Raw genomic sequence first — 5,914 nt, forward strand, 5'->3', positions numbered from 1 at the left:
GCAGAATATATCACTGCATTGCTTTAAATCACCAGTGCTTTAAAGCATTGTTAGAAAAACACAAATGAGATTTTGGTATAAACTCCATCTTAATTTATTTATTTAAAGATAATGTTTAATAATAATGACAACATTGATACCGGATGGCATCAACTGCAACTTTTCAGTTTAATGGGGTATTTACTACAACCATAGATGTAAATGAGCAAATGCAGCTAAATAGGATCTGATACTACGCTCTTTGAGACATGTTTACACATGTCTGGAAAGCAATAGAGTGCAAAAAAGTGCTTTCTACCGCAGAACTTGATATTTCACAGTTATGAAAAAATCGATCTTTGGTAAAACTTTTAAACTCCTTTGACTAGATTAATTAAACTAAGTTAAGTAAATATTATAGACTGCATAAGTCATATTGCATTAAACTGTACCTGATGTGAGCAATTAAAAACAATTACAGACTGTTGCATTGTTGCTCTTTTGTCTTGTGTTATTGTGCTAGACAGAGAACTACTGTAACTTTATAATGTATCTTTTATGCTGCAGTTGAGACATTGTCTCACTTTCTCTCTTTCTCTTCTTTCTCTGACCCAGCTAGTCTCTATGACTCTGTGTATGTCTGACAAAATAGGGGCGCAGATGTTACACAAGCTTTTCCCAGACATTACATTTCACTTTTCTCTGCCGCCGTGGTCAATCTGCGGTGATGAGTCAAGTGCAGTGCCTATTTGTTTGAATTTCCTCCTCCCATGTTTTGCACCCCCACACAGGAACACCTTAAACTATATGCTGCATGAACCCAAGCATACAATTTTCAGTGGTGGCACTTTTTTCCATTTTACCTGTGTAAAACCTTGGTATGCAATTTGACTTTAAAAAAAGGCTGCAAATTCTCAGTAAATATCCCCCAAAGAGAATTTTAGGTTTACTTGACTGGACACTGTAAACAAGCAAAGACTTGCCGCTTGAACTGTATTACAATAGAGGCAAGCATGGATGAGGGCCATGATGAATGAAGACGTAGAACCTTATGTAGTCTTCCTCATTGAACTAAATAACCTTCACTTAAATTATGAATGTTGATGAAATTTAAATAGTTGTTGATTAAGACAAACAGTTTGATGATCCAGGAAATGTTTTCATTATTGTATGTTAAATTGACATTGAGTGCCACATATCGGTCAGATTACCCTGCTTATTGACTGACTGCTGCCTAGCTTGCCTCATTTGTCAAAGTCTTCACGGTCTTCCCAATTGATTGACAATTCAATCAGGACAGGACACCAACAATGAGAGTGTTCTTGAGTTGATAAAAGTGGTAGCCACTTTTATTAAGTGTGCGCAAATGCCAGTGAATTATTAAATGTCAGAGTGATTGAAAACAAGTGTCTTGGTTCTCTGTATCACACTGTATGTGCTGAATTTGATTAATTGATTAATTTTCTATGGTGTTGATTTAGCTGATTTAGCTTTAGTGGTGGTTATGGTCCCCACAACTGAATGTGCAACTTTTAAGAAGTGGATAATATTAGGTGTGTTGCCTCTCAGGCTCAGTGGGCCTCATCTTGGGGTCATAACCAGATCCGTGATCCTGATATGACCCCAAGTTGGTCTACGAGAGAGAGGAATAACACAAAATCAGATGGAGATATGAGGAGTAAGTCTGTATATTGATTGGAGAGAATGAGGGGGAGAGGAGAATGCAATGCAATCAGACTCAGAGAAGAATGAGACCTTAATTAGACATTCGTCTCATTCTATCTATGGAAGGCTTTCTATTGAGCACTTACTGGCTAGTTGGCTGCTAGTTGCAGTTATTGTTTTTGTCTCTATCCTTAAAAGTCTGGTTGAGATTAAAATCTCTTTTTCAAGAGAGACCTGGCCATTGGTGGTGATATTGTCAAAAGTGATAATGATTGTTTGGCACAGTGATGGCTACTTGCAACACTTATTCTTGTGGTGTCTTTTAGGTGCTAGTTGCAAAGATTGTTGGCTGGTTGTTAGTGGTGGGTGAGGAGTTAGTTGGTTCCCAAATGTAGGTCCTGTTGTGGTTATGTCAGCTGGTTTATTAGTGAGTGTTGTGATATTGTTAGCCTGTACAAGTACATGGGGCTGTGTTTCTTGAAATGAGATGCTAGCTGGCTGCTAGTTGTGCCAGCTGGTTGGTAGAAGTTTGTTTAGGATATTGACAATGTAAACTCATTATGAGTTGAATGCAACCTCACATGCTCTTAAAGAATACTCACAAGATATACTCATTTATCTTCTCTGTCTGATTATTTCATGGACACTCACATGCACACACAAACACAAATGCTCCTCTCACCTGCCCACACATTTGGCCCTGCAGATCTCCTACCAGCATTGTTATCAGTCTCCTCACACCCCAGTACTGGCAAGATAAAACCCCAAGCCCATGGATCAACGATAGGCCAGCACAAGTTTCATGATTGGAGAGAATGAGGGGGAGAGGAGAATGCAATGCAATCAGACTCAGAGACGAATGAGACCTTAATTAGACATTCTTCTCATTCTATCTATAGAAGGCTTTCCTTTGCGCACTTGGAAACCTACTGGCTAGTTGGCTGCTAGTTGCAGTTATTGTTTTTGTCTATATCCTTAACTGGGTCTGGTTGAGATTAAAATCTCTTTTTCAAGAGAGACCTAAATGATTGTTTGGCATAGTGACAGCTAGTTGCAACAATTATTCTTGTGGTGTCTTTTAGTTGCTAATTGCAAAGGTTGCAAAGGCTGCAGCACAGGGACTGAGGACCACTGCAGCACAGGTACTGATGTCTGCTGCAGCTCAGGCTCAGCAGATTTCTGCAGCACAGGTACTGGTGACTGCTGAAGCTCAAGTACGGGGGTTGCTGAAGCTCAGGAACAGCAGATTGCTGCAGCACAGGAACAGGAACTGCTGCAGCTCAGCAGGAACAGTGGATCACTGCAGCACAGGAACAGTAGACAGCTGCAGCCCTGGAACAGGGAACTGCTGCAGCTCTGGAACAGGGAACTGCTGCAGCTCAGCTGGAACAGGAGACTGCAGCAGCTCAGACACCAAGGACTGCTGCAGCACAGGAACAGATAACTGCTGCAGCACAGGAACAGGCTGGGCCTCAGTAGTAGCACTAGGCAGTGGAGCCTCTGTAGTGCTGGGCAACAGAGACTCTGTGGTGCTAGGCTGCTGAGAAAGCCAGGAGTGTCGGGACTCATGGGGACCACACCTCCTTTTGGAGACTCCCCATACCCCATAAAAACGGGAAGGTGAGACCCTTCAAAGGGTGATTGCTGGACTTCAGGGATGACCTCAGTTGTTCCATACTAGGCTCCTGGGGGACTCCCAGTGAACTGCCATCAACCTCTTAGCCAGAGCTGGGTTCTTCTCATAATTGGACCAAAAAAACTTGGTTATGGGCTCACCATCAGAATCATTTGGATGGATTAAAGGCTGGTAAACAGGAAGCTAGTCAGTCTTTGCTGCGTCCATGGCTGGTTGGATCATTCTGTTACAAGAACTGGAGCAGGTGGACCCAAATGCAGGAGACAGCAAGCAACAGGAACTGAAAAATTAATATTTATTCCTCAACTCAGGAACAAGACTCAGGAGTACAGGAAGGCAAAGCTAAACAGAAGAGATGATCCAACAAAGACTGAACTGAACAACAGGACTTAGATTCAAACTGAACTAACCAGGGAATAGGGAACAAGTGACTAGAACACGCAAGAGGCTGTTTGGCTGGGGGAAACACTGGGAGCATGGCAGGGCTGGCGAGGCTGATGCTGGGCAGCTGTGGAGGGAAAAGCCGGCTGGGGAGGAGTACAGGAAACAATGGGACTACAAGAAAATAACACAATAAAGGGACAGGAATGACAGGACAGTGACAGGATCATTACAGGCTGCTAGTTGTGCCAGCTGGTTGGCAGATGTTTGTTTAGTATACTGACATTTCTGCATATGTAAACTCATTATGAGTTGAACACAACCTCAAATAAAGAATACTCACAACACATACTCATTTATCTTTGCTGATTATTTCATGGACACTCACATGCACACACAAACACAAATGCTCCTCTCACCTGCCCACGCATTTGGCCCTGCAGATCTTCCACCAGCATTGTTATAAGTCTCCTCACACCCCAGTACTGGCAAGAAAAAACCCCCAGCCCACATGGATCGACGAAAGGCCAGCACAGGTTTCATAATTGGAGAGAGTGAGGGGGAGAGGAAAATGCAATGCAATCAGACTCAGAGAAGAATGAGACCTTAATTAGACATTCTTCTCATTCTATCTATAGAAGGCTTTCTTTCAAGCGCCTGGAAACCTACAGTATCAGTGAATTCTAATTAGAGAGCACTTGATGAGAGTGTATGCTCACTGTGGCCTAGATAGGCCAGCTTCATCGGCATCATCCCTGGTGCTCCCGTGCGGTTGGTCTCTGGCTGTGCTATCAAACGAGAGCTTCAATCTCTGAGGGGTGCTGCTGGAGAGAAAAGGGAAGCGGGAGGAGGGGGAGGAGGGAGATGACAGGGTGAGGTAGATGGAGAGATAACAAGAATGGGCATTGCCAGGGGTGGTGACATGGAGGGGAGGAGGGTCTGGATCTGAGAGGTACATTAGTAAAGCTTCATGTGTTTAAAGTACATGTGTGTGTTTGTGAAAAAGGTGACGTGTATGGAGTGTGTGAGACTGTGCAAGTGGGTAGCAGAAGATAGTGAGTGTACTTCCTGTGATGTGGGGGCTGGTCAGCACAGCAAGGCTCTCCAGGTCTCACAGCGAGTGGGTGACTCTCTCTCCCCATCTTGGCTGATCTGGGGCTGCATTCACAAAAGATCCTCAAGTAAAAGTAGCTTCTAACTAGGTGAGTTGGGAGAAACATGTTTTTGGTCTAAGAGTAACTCACAAAGTATCTTAGTGCTAAAACTATCTTCCAAGTCTGTAAAGAGTTAGTGGTAGTACAGAGAACTCCTAAGTCACTAAGAGCAGTTCACAATAAGTCATGTGCTGCAGGTAATGAGCCTTGTCATGTCATCATTTTGGAAAATTATAACAATATTGCACTTTTTAATGACCCACCATCACAAACCTGTGATGGTGGGTCATTAAAAAAATGTTCCAATCATCTCATCAACTGATCGAAAAAATTCAATATCACAGGAGATGATGGTTTATACCAGGGGTTCTCAACTGGTCTGACCCCGGGACCCACATTTTCTCATGGTCATTAAGTTGTGACCCACTTTTATAGAATTCAAACCAAGCAAATTTATTTTTCAAATATATCCTTTGAAAACACACATATGTCATCTTTCTTTAACATAAATTCATACATTTACATGTAGAAAGTGCATTTCAGAGCACATTATTAAGAAACTGAGGAGGACCATGACAACTAAATGTAAACTAAAATAAATACCAAAACTGCACAAAATAAATAAGCCCACAAAATTAGATTTTTTCACTTATTTTATACAATCTCAAATAATTAACGCCTTTTTTGTACTTTCACAGTTCATACTCTCAGTTGCAAGCACTTCACTACATATCACACACTGGGGTTTCTGTCCCTTTTTATCCTCAGTGTACGAAAATCCACATTTTAAGTACTTCGGGTCATATTTGCGCTTCGCCATCTTGCGTCCGAACATCAACACAAACTTAAAGTGAACGTTTATCAAATGATGGTTACCATGGCTACAGCGCAAGACTACTGCACGTCTCTGATGCATGCCTGTCAAAATTTTTTTTTTTCAAAATAAAAGACAAGTCCAACATCAGATGCGCATTGAATATTATTTATTTATTTTTGACCAGCTGTCCACGACCCACCCAGAATGAGTCCGCAACCCACTTTTGGGTCGTGACCCACCAGTTGAGAATCACTGGTTTATACAAATCTGTGCTACTCAGAA

General features: G+C 42.2%; 1 long non-coding RNA gene across 1 annotated transcript; it reads right to left on the bottom strand.

Moving 5' to 3' along the window:
- Positions 1-4,085: 4,085 nt before the first annotated feature.
- Positions 4,086-4,812, bottom strand: LOC121904288. The gene is made up of 3 exons (XR_006098202.1): positions 4,727-4,812; positions 4,331-4,482; positions 4,086-4,146 (listed from the first exon to the last, which is right to left on the bottom strand). It is a non-coding gene; the product is annotated as an uncharacterized LOC121904288 (long non-coding RNA).
- Positions 4,813-5,914: the final 1,102 nt, after the last annotated feature.

Source organism: Thunnus maccoyii, chromosome 9 (genome assembly GCF_910596095.1).
Source record: "Thunnus maccoyii chromosome 9, fThuMac1.1, whole genome shotgun sequence".
Taxonomy (NCBI): Eukaryota; Metazoa; Chordata; class Actinopteri; order Scombriformes; family Scombridae; genus Thunnus; species Thunnus maccoyii.